At 36.1% G+C, this 19772-nt stretch overlaps 1 protein-coding gene across 10 annotated transcripts in view; it reads right to left on the bottom strand.

The window, feature by feature from the left end:
• LOC144970415 (basement membrane-specific heparan sulfate proteoglycan core protein-like) overlaps positions 1-19772 on the bottom strand; it is a 255662-nt gene that overhangs the window by 208937 nt on the left and 26953 nt on the right. The gene's annotated exons all lie outside the window — the stretch shown is intronic.

Here is a 19772-nt window from a genome sequence, read left to right on the forward strand (position 1 = left end):
AGGAAGTCAGATGAAGTAAGTCAAATAAGCATCGGAAAAACAGATAACTTAACCCTATGAAGGCGGGATTTCATTTTACTTCTGGCCTGACCAGGCAGAGTTTAACTCACTCAATCCTAGAGATTTTTGCTACTTTTCAAAATTGGAAAAAATAGTTTTATTCAACTATCATTGACATGCAAAAACTAAAAAAATAACTTCGGTACTACGCCTATTGTCTCAGAAAAATGTAATAAATAGGCATGAGGCAAAAGTAACCCAGTTACACTACGGATATAGTCGGTGTTAGGGTTGAGTGAGTTAAAGTCCTGATTATTTATGAAACGAATGATGTGAACATATCGAGTTTCTCTTTTAAAAATTGAATATTTTCTAAAGCAATACACTATTCGCTGGATCCTATTACGCCGAATTTCAGCACGCTCTGCAATACAGCACAATGGAGCTGGGTGGTCGAATTTTAACTATAATAAGATATACGAAGGAAAACAAAGATTAGAATTTTCTACAACAATGTGAAATCGACGTTGCTGTATGGCTAAAAAATGGCGCTTGAATAAGTACACAAGCAATAAAATACAGGCCTTCATCAAATGAGAAGAATACTACAAATGAAATGGCATGACAAAATTAGAAATGTAGATCTATGGTAAATGACAGGCCAAGAAGAAATTATAGAAGTAGAAATTAAGAGGAGGAGATGAAAATGGCCTGGCCACACTCTAAGAAGGCCTGCAACAAACATTATCAGGCAGGCTCTGACATAGAACACGCAGGGATCGAGGATTTGAGGGTGGCCTAGAAATGTCTGGAGAAGGACAATGATGGAGGAGGACCTAAAAACTGAAGGCTTAGCATGGAGAGAGGCTGAGAAGATAACACAGAGCCGGACAAGGTGGAGGGGAGTCGTCGATGGCCAATGTTCCAAACGGAGTGAAGGCCTAAGTAAGTAAGTAATAAGTAGTTACTTCCCTATGAGCATCGGATTTTAGCACGCTCGGATTCTGGCACATTATTTTGTGTGTGTTTTTTTTTTTTTTTTGTTTTTTTTTGTTTTTTTTTTGTTTTTTTTGGGGATTCTCTCAAGAGCTTGTTAGAATCCAGCGAGTACTCTGCCGTACTCTAGAAAACCCCATATTTGACAATTTTGGCCAGAAAACTCGTCCTTCAAATATCGATCGATTTAAATGACCCTCATCTTGGGAAAAACTCTCAAACCTGGGACTTCGCTCAATGGGTCCCTCCCTCCCTGGCCAACAGAAACACATGGAATGTTCGGTCAAGACTTGACGACGCCTATAAAGATATTACAATATTTCTCACCAGAGACGACGCTGTTGACGGTTAGTGCTCATTTATTTACGCATTGAGCAAGGTGAGAGAATGTGTATAAAGAGCTTTTTCCAATGACTCAAATTTTGCATCGTTCACTAATTATTTCAATCAGACTATAAGGTTACATAATATATTATTATTATTATTATTATTATTATTATTATTATTATTATTATTATTATTATTATTATTATTATTATTATTATTATTATTTTCTTCTTTTTCTCTTGTTGCTGTTGCCAACTTGCAAAATTAATATAAATTCATAGAAAGTTTGTAGATCCAAAGGTATTGCTAATTGCTACAGTATGTATGTTTTCTAACTAAAAAGAAAAAAGCGAGTTTTGACGTTAATGAAGCGTAAAGTGCGTTGCTCTGTGATTTTAGTTAAGAACCAGATTCTTAAACCGTTGGATGTCACAGTGCCCTTCTTTCATTGATGTTTATTTTCTCAAACTTTTCGGCTGCGGAAACTTGGCATGAACAGAGCATTGAATCAAAACGTTGCGCTAATAGAGTTTGCACCAAGATGAACAATGGTGCCGAATATTGTAAAATGTCCCGATGTCTGGAGAACACACGAACTTAAAACGACAAATAATATGGTATGCCTCGATTGATGGTTCCTCTGTGACCTCTTGTTGCTATGCCTGTCAAGCTGTTGATATGTATACCTTTTTAACTATTATCTTTTCGTATGATCCCTTAGTTCTTCAATCAACATTCTAGTGCATACACTTTTGAAAATTACGTCGGTTATCTTATATTTTATTAAAACTAGAGTCGAATAAACATTTTAGTTGTTTTATTTTTGACTCGAAAATTTAAAATAAAGTACATTTTGGCCCTGAAATCAATCAACCGTTGACATTGAACGGAAGACCCAACTTAAGTGCTGGCTATCACCCAGAGTAAACAGCCCACACAGATCCCTAGCATCACTCACAATTTTAACACAGATGATCGAATACTCCTTGATACCATACTCCTTGTACAGCAACATTTAGTGGATATTGCTCTATATAAATGCTCACTTGGTCGGAAACAGAGTCGTCTATATCGAGAGAAAAAAATGCATTAGCGCGTGTCTTGTGGGCGTTGAGTCTCATTCTACTTGTTAAAGTGTTGCTGCCGGCTTGGGGCCCCTTTGAGCATAGCAAAAAGATTTAAGTGTATATATTGCAATATATATATATAACGTCCCTTAATATGTTTATGATATGGAAGGCCGATGAAGTTTCCTGTACATGTAAGGCATGCATTGAAGATAGCTATGTTGTGGACGAGCCCTCTTCTAAGTTTTTGTTTGAACTCGTAAGGATATTACGGAATATGAGTTTACAAATCATCAATTCAATGTAAACACCGGCCGTGAAGCCGTATTGGCTTTGATACGTATCTACGTGTGGAGTTTACGAGTTTGGACAGGCGCTTGGAATTCCATGAGTCCCTCATAACCAACACCTGGCCTGGACATGAATAGCGTGTTTTTAAATCAAAACCAACCAGCAACCGATAAAATACGGTACGCGTATGGTTATACTAGTGGTTTGGTATATTGTTTTGACCAAATCCTAACTGATTGCATTCGAATTGCTTATATGAATTAATGTCAATGTTGCTGCTCGAAACTCGAAGGAATAAATAACAATGTGAAATTGAATGTAAGGTTGTTTTGTTGATAAAGGGGAAACCCGTAACGTCCATTTTATCTGTTTTCTGTACATTAAATTGATGCTTACATTCAATTTCACAATTTTATATGAATAACAACACTTAGAAGTATTGATATCACATCAATTTTTTGGTGCTGAGCCGTTTATTTTTAATTATTTCTATGTAATTATTGAATGGGATGTTCTTCGATATGGTGCCCAATGGGAGCGATCTATATTCGTTTTCATTCCAACCAGGTCATCAATCACATGAGTTGTTGCTCTCCAACGATTTTATATTTCTTAACAAATGTAAACACGCTACTTTGTTTACAAAAGTTATAAACATACCCATGTGTCAACCCCAATCAAGTGACCAATCGTGATGTTAGATATTTAAAAATCTGTGGACACTTTTCACTAAGTGGGTCACTTTGAGTACATTTTGCAATGTGACCAATGACCTCGAGCACATGGAAAGTTAATATAGATCATGCCCATTGAATTTGGAAATGTATCTTTGTGTCTTTACAGGTATATTATTATAATATTATCATTATTATCATTATTATTATTATTATTATTATTATTATATTATTATTATTATTAGTAGTAGTAGTAGTATAGTAGTAGTAGTAGTAGTAGTAGTAGTAGTAGTAGTAGTAGTAGTAGTAGTAGTATCATTATTATTATTATTATTTATTATTATTATTATTATATTATATATATATAGTAGTAGTAGTAGTAGTAGTAGTAGTAGTAGTAGTAGTAGTAGTAGTAGTAGTAGTAGTAGTATATATTATTATTATTATTATTATTATTATTATTATTATTATTATTATTATTATTATTATTATTATTATTATCATTATAATATAGCTTTGTTTTGCCAATCTGTGCAGGTGAACGTTTTAGCTGATCCGAACAACATCAAAGTAATGTCAACTATAAAATGTATATCATATTTTGTACGGTTTGTCCAATAAAATAAATAAATAAATAAATAAATAAATAAACAACTGCGTCGATTTCGACAAATGTAAACATTCATTCGTCTTCTTATATTTGTATGAACTTACGTTACGTTGTCTGATGCACGTAGTCCTTCAGAGCCTTTAGGCCCACGGAGACGATGTTTATCCCGGTTTCTATAGCAATTGCTAGCTACCCTTTGGATAGGACGCTAGTCTATCGTAAAGTACTTTCCGTTCTGCTTCGTTTTATTTTGTTTTGGATTTTGTTATTGTTGTTGTTTTGTTGGGTCTTATTTTTTAAATTTTTTTTGTGTGAGTTTTTTAAAAGTAAGAAATCATTTCAACAGAAAAAATAGTCTTAAGAAAAAACCGAAAGCCAATAAATAATGTTTTTAAAAATATTAACCAGCTAACAAAAATTGTATTTAAACAATATAACACAACACAAATTGACTTAATCAAACACATCCTTCAAAACAAAACATTTCAAAAGTTAAACTTATTCTGTAAATTGAAAACAAAATCATCCTATTATTCTAGATAGATTATTGTCGAGAGAAAAAAGCTGTTATCATTTGACACAAAACGTTTAGATCGATGTTCGCGTGTTATCCATTGATTCGAATAGCATGAAAATAGTTAAAATAGTATAATATATTGATATATTATCTATGACGCTATTGTATTCATTGTCTTCGGGTGGTCGGTGATCGGTTAGATTTGAAGATACAGTGGAATCCAGATAAAGTCAACATGCCGGAAATGAAAAATTGGTTGACTTTCAGCAAGGTTGACTTTATTCATTATCAACGGCACACACTTAAACAAAGAACAGAAGATTTGAGACCAACAAGAAGTGTTGACTTTGAGCAGAAGTTGATTTTAAGAGTGTTACATTTATCAAGATTCCACTGTATTACACATTTAAATCAACACATCAATATAGCTAAATAGAACAGGGAGACACTTTATTATAACAAAAAATACAAAACGTCCCAATTTCAATTTCGCCATAAAAAAAACTTTTTCGTCAAAAAATGATTTAACACGAGACAAGACATGACGCGTGGTAGGCGATATTACAATCTATGTTTTTCAGACTGAGACAACGTTGTTAACGGCCAGGTACTCATTTTACACCTGAGTACCATTAGAGAATGTGACTAAAGAGTCTTTTCCAAGGACTCAACTATGCGCCGAGCGAGGCTCGAACCCAGGACCTTCCGATCCGAAAGCGAGTGTCATACCACAAGATCACATAGCCGCACATGTCAGATGTCATCAATCAATACCTTCTGATTCGAAAAATTGAAGATATCGTAAACAGCAAAAAATCTCGACATATCTACGGCGCCTTTGAACAGTCTTCAGCTGGTCGTGTGATAGATTAGATTTGAGGATATTACAAATTTGAATCGACACCGCAATATGGCTAAAAAGAAAAAAGAGAAAGGTGATGATTCTGTTGTACACGCTGAAAACACCCTAATTGTCATTTCGCCAGAAAACTTTTACGTCGACCATTCGTTACCTGAAACGCCACCTTACCCCGAAATAAATACTAGAGTATTTATTTAGAGTATTTATTCAGAGCAATATCCACGTGACGTGCTCAAAACGATTTACAAGGGGTGCCTAGCCAACAGCAACACTTAACATGTAAGACGTGACATATCCGCTTAAAGGCGATTGAACATTTTTTTCCAACAGAGACTGCGCTGTTAACGAACATGTACTCATTTTACTCCTGTGTACGGTGAGACATTGTGACTAAAACATTTTCCAATAATAGTAAAGGCCTTTTTAGAATGGAAAAAAAGGGGGGGGGGGTGGCAGGGAGGGGCAAATAGCAAAAATGTAAAATAAATGCGTAATGTAAGAGCATGATTTCAAAAAATGGTCGGCAAGAAAAGATGAAAGACTACAAGACCTTGAAATTAATTTTGTTATATTCATCATTCTCTTTTTATTTTTCCTGGAGTTTACATGATGTATAGAAAGACGGTTATCGGTTGTGAAGATGTGGCATACGAGCAAAAATGATGGGATTTTTCACAGGTAAACGATTGGTTTGCACAATCCTTGCTCCACCCTCTCCTCCTGCTGTGTATCTTTCCTAGCCCGCGTATCTATCTATCTATCTATCTATCCTTCCAAGTGTAATCCAGTACTAGAATAAGTTTAACCTATAACAGAGTAATTGGTTTTCTAACTAGACTGTATGGTTGGCAATTTGGAACTTTTCCATTTGGTGAGAAGCGGGCAAAACTCCAAGAATAAATATATGAGGTATAGCATATTATCCCTCCACAACTACTACTACTACTACTACTACTACTACTACTACTACTACTACTACTACTACTACTACTACTACTACTACTACTACTACTACTACTACTACTGCACTACTACTACTACTACTACTACTACTACTACTACTACTACTACTACTATACTTTCTACTACTACTACTACTACTACTACTACTACTACTACTACTACTACTACTACTACTACTACTACTACTACTACTACTACTACTACTACTACTACTACTACTACTACTGACACAAGAATGGAAATCGAGAACGATCTGATCTAAGAATTCGACTATTGCCCGACCGACTGGGCAGAAACAGCGATCTTTGCAATCCATTCATTCTGGCTTGCCCATAGCACAACATAAGGCACGACGACAAGGCCAGTGTGATAACCACATAATGTCTTGTTTTATTATGCTGTAAGTGGCACAGCTATGTTTATGTCTGACAGGTGAGTAGGTCTATCGAAGGTCAAGGGTCAGACGTTCCACAGAATGTCAAAGGTCAAATTGTGACATACTCCACCTATAATTCTTGCTGCTTCCTCAGAAAATTAGGATTGTTCTGATGCTGAAAATAATGTTATTCTTTTTTTTTTTTTTTGCTGTTGTTTTTATTTTATTTTACTTTCTTTATTTTCTTTTTTTTTTTTTTTTTTTTTTTTTTGGGGGGGGGGGGGGGGGGTTCTCATTTTGGTGAGAAAATATTTAATAATAGTCTTCAAAAGTCGTATTGTCACTTCCTTCCTAATGACGTATGGTAACTTAGTAACACTGGCTATAAACTATCGGAACAATGGCGGACGCCGTATGAAATATTTCCCCGGCGAGCTTAAACGCGTATCCAGAGGAAAAAAAACCCATCAATTTGATCATGTATTGACTTTTACACATTCTGATCACAAGGCATATGAAAAGGGAATGAAAAGTTCTAGCCAGCATGAAGAATAAAAAGTAATGATTTTCTTTGTTTAGAACCAAGATGGCCGCCGTTGCCGGGCGCGTGACATCAGACTATTGAATCCAATTAAAATATCGATTGATAAACATGATTAACAACTTGTGAAAAACTCCTAAACATGAGACTTCGTATATAGGAACTTCAGGTTTGAGTTTTTTTCTTGTTTATTTATTATGTTTGTTTTGTTTTTGTTTTTGCTTGTGTGTTTTGCTTTTCTTATTTTTTTTTTTTTTGCTGTTTTTTTTTTTTTGGCGTATATGTTTGTTGTTGTTTTGGTATGTCGACATGCTGAGGGTCCTTATAATCGACAGACATTTGAAGATTAGCTTTTCTGGCCAAAAGTTGTTTTAAAAATATGCTTATTCAAAGAACAGCAGTGTATTGTAAATCATAAATTATGGCTTTTAGGAGTATGAAGTAGTGGTCACATGCTTTGAATTGCTGAAGTTTTTTTGTTCCTCTCACGGATAAAATATCCAGTCATTGAGGTAAACCTTGAAAACATTCATACGTCTGCCGTCGTGCTCCTACGACAATTTTATTTTGTAATGGCAAAAAAATAAAACCAAAATAATTATCAACCGAAACAAAATCTCCTTCAACTTGTTCAAAAGTTTCAAAACGGAGACTTCCATTAAATGCCAAGTTTGAGATTTCTAGACAAATTGTGGGTCATTTTAATCCATCGATATTTGAAGCCATAATTTTGTGGCCAAATAAAAAAAAAAAAAAGAAAGTTATTTGTGAGAATTTGGGAGCACGACGTGTGAAAAGAGCCACGATAACCCAGACGTATTATTATAATCACTGCTTTTGTTATCGTTGTCCGGCCTAAGAATGGCGAGTCGTCGTGAATAATAAACTTCGTGATTTTCTCACAGAGTTACAGAATATGTATTCGTGAAGGAGGTAGCCTATACCACAGACAAAATAAAGAGCAGATACGACAATTGGCTAATCGCCGCCATCTTGTGTGATGTGTAAATACTTATCGGATGAATTGAGAAGAGAGAGGGGGAGAGAGAGAGAGAGAGAGAGAGAGAGAGAGAGAGAGAGAGAGAGAGAGAGAGAGAGGGAGAGAGGGAGAGAGAGAGATAGATAGATAGATAGATAGAGAGAGAGAGAGAGAGAGAGAGAGAGAGAGAGAGATCGGATATGTGGGGCTACCTGAAGCCTGGAATTGTAAAAATAATTGAGAAAAAAAAGTTTCTAAATACAAGACAATGCGGGTACTGGGGACAGCAAAAATTACAAAAAAAAAAACAAACAAAAAAAAAACAAAAAAAAAAACAAAACAATCCGAAACAGAACAAATCAGCCCCCGGCCCCCCAAACTATAAATTTCCTCAAATAAAATGCAGTGAGTGTATGGTGAAAGTGGACCATAAATCCATCTGGCTGTCTATGATAATGATGATCATGATTGTGATAATAATAATAATAATAATAATAATAATAATGATAATGATAATTAATACATAATAATAATTAATAATATAATAATAATAATAATAATAATAATAATAATAATAAATAATAATAATAATAATAATAATAATAATAATAATAATAATAATAATAATATAATAATAATAATAATAATAATAATATAATAATAATAATAATAATAATAATAATAATAATAATTATATATCATAATAGATTTGTTATATAAGATAATATTATGGCGACGCTTAATCTTTCACTAGACCTTATTGATCACCCCTTGTTGCAATAGTATCTGCTCTCTCCTTGATTTGTGGCCTATACTGGGCTACTCCGACACCAAAAGAAGACAAGTGGGAAAAGTCTACGATAATCTAGACAATAATCTATTATAATCACAGCTTTTGTTATGACTGTTGTCCCCCACTTTTAAAAAAATGGCGATTCATCGTGAATAAAACACTTCGTGATTTTCTCACGGACCGCAGAACATATGTTTTGAGATAAGGAAAACGATTGACGCTATGCGTTTAAGTAAAATACTCACAATATCCACCGACCGGATATAACGTACCAACACTTATAAATAAGAGTAACCTTAAATTGAATGGTACAATTTAGGAAGAACTAGCTATCTAAAACAATAACAAAGCGCGGAGTGACGTCAATTTCGTTCTTTCTATACTGTCGTCCTCTGACAAGTAAAAAATAATAATAATTTGTAACCCGTCGTCTCAAAACGCTATGCCAGGGTGATTGACATGCTGAAAGCGAGAATTACATGTCAAATATATTTTGATTGACGGGTTTTCTGGCCAAATTTAATTGTGTTTCTTCAAATTACGTCAGTGGATACTTGAGCTTTCATAAAGCGCAATATCCACTAAACGTACTCAAAGCCCTTTACAAAGGGTCCTTGGCAACAGCAACATTTAACATGCAGGGCGAGACATGATGCCTGTTAGGCGATATTACGTTGTATTTTTTGTTGTTGAAAAAGACAACGCTGTTAATGGCTATAAAAGATCCTTTTCCAAAGACTCGAATATGCGCCGAGTGAGGCTCGAATCCAGGACCTTCCAATCCGAAAGTGATTGTCATTGCATACCATAAGACCACATCGACTAGTAAATCCAATTTTCAGCATATCAATCACGCTGACACTAGTGAGGCTCGAACCCAGGACCTTACGATCTGACAGCGAGTGTTTAACCACAATAAGACCACACAGACTACGACCACATAGCCTAGCAATTTCAATTTTTAGCATATCAATCCATTCAACTATGCGCCGCTCAGAGCGGAATTCGAACCCTGGACCTTCCTATCCGAAGGGAGTCCCATACCATTAGACTATAATAAAACTGCACAGCATTGCCTCGGATAAAATAAAAAAAACCAGCAAAGAAAAACAAAACTCCTCGCGTAACATTATTCATGACAATCAAACTGGTTTCAAATGTTTATGGTGTATGCTGATCAAGCCGGTAAGAAGCATGTTTTGTCATATATAAAACATTTCTTTTAAAAAAAAATAATATGAGCTTTGCTTGGTTTAGAAACAAAAGTTACATTGTTGACTCGTGATATTTACAGCAGCTATAAAACAATTACAACTAGCTTATCGGCTTTTAGTTAGACCGAACTTGACATTATTCGGGTCTTTGTTATTATTTTTTGCCATCCATGTTTATGATTAATTCTCACTATACTGAAATAATAATAATAATAATAATACTAATAATAATAATAATAATAATAATAATAATAATAATAATAATAATAATAATAATAATAATAATAATAATAACAATAATAATAATAATAATAATAATAATAATAATAATAATAATAATAATAATAATAATAATAATAATAATAATTACAATAATAATGAATATGGTAATAATAACAATATCAATCAATATCAATGATGATAGGTATCGCCACTAGGTAAAGGTCAAAGGTTATGTTGTACATCACAGCAGATGTTTTGACTTTCCATCAATCATGCGTGTAAGAAATGGCACTACGATTTAGCGTCAACAAACTGGCTACCTATCTATCCCTAATAACTATGTACTTCGTATACCACTTGCCTGTTGCCTGTTTCCGTTGGGCTGTTTTTGTTGAGGCTATAACCATGAGTTAGAATCACACAAGCAAGCTAGAGCTATGCACCATCCACAGAACTCTGTGGCACCAGCTCAATAAATTATAGTTGTATACCATTTCAAAAGTGTTTGAGTCGTGCTTTCCGGTGCTCACGGTATTTTAGTTAAGACGTCCGTTTTACGACTGTTATCATTCGATTATGTGCACAAATTTGCAGGTCTGATTACAGAACGCAATTATGGGCCTGATTAAACATTTTTGTGATAGTAGAGAATATTGTTCGTTGGTTTGAGAGTATTTCCATTACAAAAAAAATGAGCCCATAGCAAATTAGGTTATCAAACTTGCACATTTGTAAAAGTCAGATTTATCCATAGCCAAATTTAGAACAGCCAAGCAGCTGATTCAGTCAGCAAGCCCCAGAATTTGTTGGCATTTTTTCTATAGATAGTATGCGCTTGGCGAAGAAGCTCATAACATTGCCATCCGGAAGTATAACAGACCAACACACAAAACTGTGTGTACCCATGAACGTTTATAGTCAGGTTAATACAGTTTAGTGAGAAGTACTCATAAACGCGGATGGCAAAAAAAAAAACAAAAACAAAGACCTGAGTGACGTCATTTTCATAGATAGAATGCGCTCGGTTAAGACGCTCACTACATTGCTATCCGGGGGTATAACCGTGGCCTTTCCGGTATTACGAACCAACACAGAAAACTCTGTGTAACCATGAATTTTTATAGATATTATGCGCTTGGCTAAGACGCTCATAACATTGCCATCCGGAAGTGTAACAGACTAACACACAGAATCATGGGTAACCATGAACGTTTAAAGTCTGGTTAATACAGTTTAGTGAGAATTACTCATAAACGCGGATGGCAACCCCCCCCCCCCCAAACAATGTCAAATACCTGAGTGACGTCAACTTCGAACTATCTATAGTCTGGAGAATTACTCATAAACGTGAATTGCAAAAAAAAACAATAGCAAAGGCCGGGGTGACGTCAACTTCATTCTATCTATAATATTTATTTGACTCACCATCAACAATTCACACCTTGTTAGCAGGGACCTCATAAAGCATAAAATGTAATTATAAAATGGATTCAACGAGGACCTTCTATCTCGAATATCTATAGACCATGACATGTGGAAGGCTTTCACACAGAGGAATAAAAGAGGAGGCCGAGGCGTCCCATCGTATGACGAGGAGGCGAAATGCGCTAAGTCAGTAAGTCGACAGCCTGTATTAAAATTGTTAGTATTTAATGCTTAAGATCTGTGGGGCTGATTGTTTTTGGGTAACAGGGATGTGTGATGAAGTCCGGCTATCGATGTACCCCCACGTCTTCATTTGCACAACCATATTTTGGAGGTGGGAAGGGGGGGGGGGGCGAGTTGACAATGAGAGAGAGAGAGAAAGAGAGAGAGAGAGAGAGAGAGAGAGAGAGAGAGAGAGAGAGAGAGAGAGAGAGAGAGGAGGGGGCGGAGTTGGGGGGAGGGGAGCAAGAGAGATATTTTTCATTCCTTTTGCGCGCAATTTTCCCGCTTCCTGAGTCATACGTGGAGGAGGAGGATGATGACACACATTGGGATTCGTTCAAACAACAACCAACATCCCTTTTGTTAAAAAATAAACAAATAACGAAGAAACAAATATGAAACAAAAACACTAAATACACTATACTACACAGAAGGCTTCCGCCCTTGGCCCTGCCGCAAGTAAATTCTACTACGTATCTATATCTGGGGCGTACCGATTTCGCTATTATTTGACTATTTATCTCCCTTGTCTGACATGGTTGAGTGAATACGTACGCTGATGTAGACCTGGCCTGATTTTCCACATGAATGAATTGGCATTGAGATAATGACCAGGCTCTCTGTGAACCCAGACGGCTGCTAGTCAATGAGATTGACTTCGTACGCTGTGGTCAAAGATTCCTTTACGTGCATCTTGAAAAGCCGATCATCAATAATAGATCACATACAATACAGAAAGGGTTCGTGAGAGCAGTAAGAGTTCTAAACCGAATTATACATATTCGCAGGTCTGACGGCCAAAATTATAAAGGTTTCACTGTTGTGATGGAAATTTATTCTTAAACCAGCTCAAAATATAGTCCATTCAAACAATTTTAAACCAAGTCCATTATCGCACTCGGTTATCAGAACTGCAAACATGTGTACATTGTGGTTTATGGTGTGATATTCAAGTCCCTTACAAAACGAGTCCTGCTCGGCAAAATTATATTTTTTCGATCACTATTTTTTTCTACTCCTTAAAAGATAGTATGCGCTTCCTAAGAAACTCACAACATTGCCATCCGGAAGTGTAACGGACCAAAAAACAAAACTATGTGTAACCGTGAGCTTTTTTAGTCTGGTTTATACAGTTTAGTGAGAATTACTCATAAACGCGGATGGCAAATAATAATAACAAAGGCCTGAATGACGTCATCTCCGTTCTATCTTTCCTCTACCTTACGTCACAAAACACGACAGCGATCACCAAACGAAAGTGAAAAATAAGTAATTATTAAAATTGCTCAAGGAATCAAACAAATGGTTCAATTTGGCCAGTATCAGGCCTTGAATTAACGAAGGCAACGTTTATAGATCGTATGACGTTGACGTCACTCGGGTCTTTGTTATAATTTTTTTGCCATCCGCTTCATGAGTTTTTCTCACTATAACTGTATTAACCAGACTATGAACGTTTAAGTTTCCACATCGCTTTGTGTGTTGGTCCGTTATACTTCCGGATGGCAACGTTGTGAGCTTCTTAGCCAAGCGCATACTATCCATAGATAGTATGAAATTAACGTCACTCGCCTCTTTGTTATGGCTTTTTGCCATCCACGTTTATGAGTAATTCTCACTAAACTGTATTAACCAGACGTTTAAGGTTACACATAGTTTTGTGTGTTGGTCTGTTACACTTCCGGATGGCAATGTTGTGAACTTCTTAGTCAAGCGCATACTATCTATATTCAGGTTTTCGTCCAACCGAGTCATCAAGTAACATTCTTTATGTCTGTCCAATAATTGAATATTTCTTAATGTAAACACACTGCTTTGTTTATGAAAATTGTAAACATAATCATACATAGCTGCCAACCCCAACTGAAGAAAATTATGTCATATTTTGACGCGCATACTATCTATTAACCAGACTATAAACGTTCAAGGTTACACATAATTTTGTATGTTGGTACGTTATATCCGTCTGGCGGATGGTAAGAGTTTTTTGTATAACTAAACGCATAGCATCAGCAGATTGTTGGCATTGTCTCGACCGTGAATACTGTCTTGTAAATGAAACAAGTAGCTACTATTCCGACTTTTCTAGTCCATAAAATCAACACATACCTAATATTTGACTATCTATATCACGCATGCCTACGCTCAAACATAAATAAACTCGTCGTATTTCGCATGTAATTGTTTTGTTAAACACGTAACGGCATGACTCATAATTGCTGTCCTGCGCAGTCATCCGTGAGATAGGATGTCGGCCATGGTCGGTTCGGTGCTTTCCATATCCATGCTCTGACAAAATAGGGTTCGTGTTTTGTTTAAATCTTTATCTCATTTTGGCCAGAAAATACTTTTTAAATGTGACCCCACAGGTTTCCAAAAAAAAAAAAAAAAGAGTAGTACATTAGAGCCATTAATTTGGCCGATGGAGCAGGAGGTTATCCCCCCCCCCCCCCACCCCCCGAAATAAATAAATAATAAATTAAAACTTGAGCTTTTATACACCGCAATATCCACTAAACGTGCTCAAAGCGCTATACAAAGGGTCTCTGACCAACAGCAACGGGTAACATATGGAACGAGACATGACGCTTTTTAGGCGATATTATATTTTGTTCCGACAGAGGCAACGCTGCCAACGGCCAGGTATTCATTCTACACCTGAGTACAGTGAGAGAATGTGAATAAAGAGCTTTTCCCAAGCATTCAACTATGCGCCGAGCGAGGCTCAAAGTCAGGACCTTCCGATCCGAAAGCGAGTGTCATACCACTAGACCACATAGCCCCACAAAGAAGGGTTTTGCCGTGTCGTGCTTGAGTTTCTCTTCTTTTTTTCTTTTTCTTTCTTTTTTTAAAATGACATTGGGGGGGGGGGGGGGGGGGGGTTATCATGATTAATAAAATATATCTTAAATATATCTTTTCCTCTCGTCTTTTGTTGGAGCACATTGGAGTCCAATGTGGTCACTCCAGAAGGCAGAAATTGACAATATGAAAATAACTAAATTCTCTCAGTTTTAAACAACGACGTCTATGATTCATCGGCCGACAACCCTTGTTATTTCATATTGCATACACTGTAGAACATAATACCTACTACTATTATAGACTAGATACCTTCATTTTGTCTGTCCAGAAAACTTATACTTCAAATAATATTATAGATCAATTGAAATGACCTTCACCTTGCCAAAAAGTCGCAAACATGAGATTTCAAAGAGGTCTCAGGTTTGAAAGTTTTACAACAAGTTCATGGTCATTTTGATCGATCTATATAATGTTGAAGGGTCAAGTTTTCTGGCCAATTTTATTTAAAATGTGTTTTGTCAAAGATCGTTCGTTGTGCAAGGCTACAACACCACCTATCTATTATATGTTGTCTTGTTCCTGTCTTGTAAATACCTCACTGCACGTACAGCAGTGGTGATAAATAAATCATTTACACATGTGTACAATTTGTACTTTGTAGGTCTTTACCTGGAAAGCGGTCAGAGCAATAATTTTTGAGAACTAAATTAATACAGCATGCAATGTGTCCAGTTTTGTAGGTTTTGATGCACGGCGTTTCGGACACTGGTAGGTCATTTTTGCGAAGATGTATAATTTTACCTAGTCTGGTTGATACAGTTTAGTGAGAATTACTCATAAACGCGGTGGGGAAAAAGACCTGAGTGACGTCAACTTCATACTATCAATTCTAGGGTGTCCTGGTAGCTCAGACTAAATTCGCCTCACTCACAGAGACCAATATTTGATTACTGATCCTGAATAGTCTTTTTCTTTTACCTTTCTGTCCACACAGATGTGATTGAAAAAACCCCGAAAAATTTTGTGGTAGACTTAGTGTTCTATCCAAAGGGTAGCAAGCAATTGCAACTTTCCATTTAATGCAGTCGAAACTGTTTCAATGTTGTCGTTTTTTTTTTGGATGACAATTTTGTGGTTTCAATTGGTATCAAGACACAATTTAACTCCAAAACAATAAATTGGTTTTATTTTGGTGTAGTTAAACAGATGTGAGCTCGAGTCGAGACGAAACTGGCCCTTAATCATCTTAAGTAAGTTTATGTGTAGTCTATGTGTGTGGTCGTGATTATATATAGCACACTGAGTTAAAAACTTGTTAAACAGCCCTTGCCATGTAAGAGACACTGTATCATGCCGAGGTCAAGGCCAATAAGAGTATCCCTACACTAATCCCTTCTCCCCTCCCCTCCCCCCCCTTTCTTCTCCCACTAATCCGTTTTCAAGGATCCACATCCATCTTCCCATCGCCCTGCCCGAACATACACATGAATCACAAACTCATTATATGTACCAACCGTCTCAAAACGCCTACAAAAATTTAAAAAAACAGTGGATCTACAGATAGATAGTTTGCGCTTGTCTAAGAAGCTCACAACATTGCCATCCGGAAGTAATCGCTTATCGTCTGGTTAATACAGTTTAGTGAGAATTACTCATAACCGCGGATGGCAAAAAACAATAACAAAGACCAGAGTGACGTCATCTTCATTCTTTCTATTAAGAAAGCTGACTGCACTAACAGTAAAAGCCAAATAAAAAGAAGAAGATAGCGTTGGCTGGCTCGTCATGTGGCCAGAATGGAAAACGGGGCACTTCCTACTGGACAGCAGATGGGAAGAGAAAGCGGGGGAGACCCAAAGATACCTGGAAAGGACCATGGAAAAAGAAATAAACGAGGCAAGCCTGTCCTGCAATACAGCCACCGCAAAAGCAGCCGACCGCAAAAAGATGGAGATGTCTGATGGATCGTCGCCATCGTAAACTTATAGCCTGACACTGACCAAAAAATGACGTCAAATCACAAGTCTTTGGCCACAAAAGAAAACAAATCATGAGTTGTATTCAATAGTCCAACCAATGAAATAGCTTGTTTCGCACAAACCTACAAAATGACGTCAAACTGCCAGTCTTCGAGTGTTCTTGTGTCGGGCTAGAAGTTAACGATGGCTACGGGTGGATGCCCTATGTACCTCAAGGCCCGAAGAGGATTAAGTGGTAAATGTCTCAAAATGGTATTATGTCAGGATTGACAATATGCAAGAAATTGAAAGATGAACCTTGTCGGTTAATTTCTATGTTGTGGTGGAAAATAGGTACGATTTCCTTCATTGCAAAATTACATTGTCGAAAAAAAATAACATTAAAGTTAAAGTTCATAATATTCCTTAAAGTCCAACACATCCCAACATACTACCGTTTTGAAGCTAAGGATCGAACCTGGGACTTTAATAAAGTCAATTATAAAGTGAATTTCAATTAAGCAATTACTAGCTACCTGGGACTTTAATAAAGTTGTTAACGCCCAGGTACTCATTTTACACCTGAGTACGGTGAGAGAATGTGATTAAAGAGCCTTTTTCATGGACTAAACTATGCGCCAAGCGAGGCTCGAACCCAGTATCTTCATATCCGAAAGCGAGTGTTATTCTAAAAGACCATATAGCCGCATTACAATAAAATTATAAAGTTAAAAATGATTAGAAATATGAAAATTTGGAGTTTTGTACTGTGTGTATTACTATGGCCATTCACTCAATACATCATTTAAACAACTCAAGTTGCATATTTTAAGATCTAAATTCAATTTTCAGCATAAAATTCAGTCCGACGTAAATCTGTTTTGAGATGGTGGACAATAATATTAAGGAAGTTAAATGTTGAAAAACCCTTTTGTACCTCGAGCAAACTTCATTACGCATTTCGTCCAAATAAACAACTAGATATCATTAAAGTTCATATTGGGTTTTATACCATGTCATACAAACAACGTGACGATTGGAAGGAGAAAATTAATTGTGTGGTTGTTCGTGTGTCTGTCTGTATTTGTGTGTGTGTGTGTGTGAGAGAGAGAGAGAGAGAGAGAGAGAGAGAGAGAGAGAGAGAGAGAGAGAGAGAGAGAGAGAGAGAGAGTGTGAGTGTGTGTGTGTGTAATTCATTTAGTTGGCAAACTGGTGGAACTTGTCTCACAAATCGGTCCACAAGTAAATACACAGGATCCCTTAGTTAATTAATACATTATGGCGTGTGTTATAAACAAACGAACTTGCTTTTCATTTAAAACTAGAACATACATATATAGAGCAATGCCCACTTGACGTACACAAAATAAAATAAAAAAAGATAATATAAAGACTGACAATAAGTTTATCTCGGTTTCTATTAGCCTAAACGCGGTTATCACAGATTATTATGTCCTTAGAGTTGTAACCAATACAGTGAATATTTTTAAGTGGACAGCACACATGTAAACAGTTTTTTTTTTTTTTTTTTTTTTTTTTTTGGGGGGGGGGGGGGGGGCTCGATGATTTCTACGCGTGATCAAAACTCACAAATTTCATTTTAAAAACAAGCCTTAACACCGAAATACCAGTCCTGTGTGGAGAGGTCATTATAATTTGTCTTTGTCCACAAACTAAGGGACTGAATTTGGTAGATAATACATTCACTTTATAGGTTTGAACGAAGAGTTACAATTGGTCGCTATGCTTTGATATCAATGTACTTTCCACAATGTCTAATAGAACGAGCAACCTAATTGTCCTTTTAACGACAACGAAACTGGGATAGACTCCATCCTAGATGGCATGGGTCTGATGATTATGTATTTTATGAATAAATAACAAGGAAAGAACGCAACAGACTTGTAGTAATTTTGAAAGTAAATTACCAGCGCAGCGCCTTCGTGATGTTAAAAAATATAGATATTAACGAATAATACAAGTTAATTTCTATCTTGATGCAGACAGGTTTATAGATAGTGTGCGCTTGGCTAAGAAACTCACAACATTGCCATTCGGAAATAAAACGGACCAACACACAAAACTATGTGTAATTTTGAACGTTTATTGTCTGGTTAATAAAATTTAGTGAAAATTACTCATAAAATAGATGGCATAAAACAATAACAAAGACCAGAGTGACGTCATCTTCGTTATATCTATAGATAGTTCGAAGATGACGTCATTCATGTCTTTGTTATTGTTTTTTGCCATCCATGTTTATGAGTACTTCTCACTAAACTGTATTACCAAGACTATAAACCTTCAAGATTACACACAGTTTTGTGTGTTGGCCAGTTTTACTTCAGGATGGCAATGTTGTGAACTCCTTAGCCAAGTGCATACTATCTATAAGCAAAATATACATTGTGGTGTGCATCTGGTTAAAGATGAGGCGACAGATTAAAATACGGGCAAAATAAACCTGGTTCTGTACCGCCTACATTTTCTTAGTGTGGGGAACGTTTAAAACAAGACTGGTATGTTACATCCTAAGGCAAAAGTTTACTCAGATAATATTATGAAAACTTTACAGTTCGACACGAACCTTTTTTTTTACTGTAAAGTAAAACGGAATGTGTAATGTGTAAGATTGTCTTTTATAGGACGAATCAAATAAGATTGTCCTAACACAAGTTATAAAGGACGAATCTATAAGATACTGTTAAAATTTCATCTCGGTTCCATTTTGGCTTTGTTTAAAAGATAAAAATAATGATTACGGTGGTGATAATGAAGATGAGAATGTCAATAATGATGATAATGATGATAATAATAATAATAATAATAATAATAATGATGATGATGATGATGATGATGATGATGATGATGATGATGATGAGGATGAGGAGGAGGAGGAGGAGGAGGAGAAGGAGCCGGAGGAGGATAAG

Source organism: Berghia stephanieae, chromosome 4 (genome assembly GCF_034508935.2).
Source record: "Berghia stephanieae isolate SIO BIC M18660-M18661 chromosome 4, UCSD_Bste_1.3, whole genome shotgun sequence".
Classification (NCBI taxonomy): domain Eukaryota; kingdom Metazoa; phylum Mollusca; class Gastropoda; order Nudibranchia; family Aeolidiidae; genus Berghia; species Berghia stephanieae.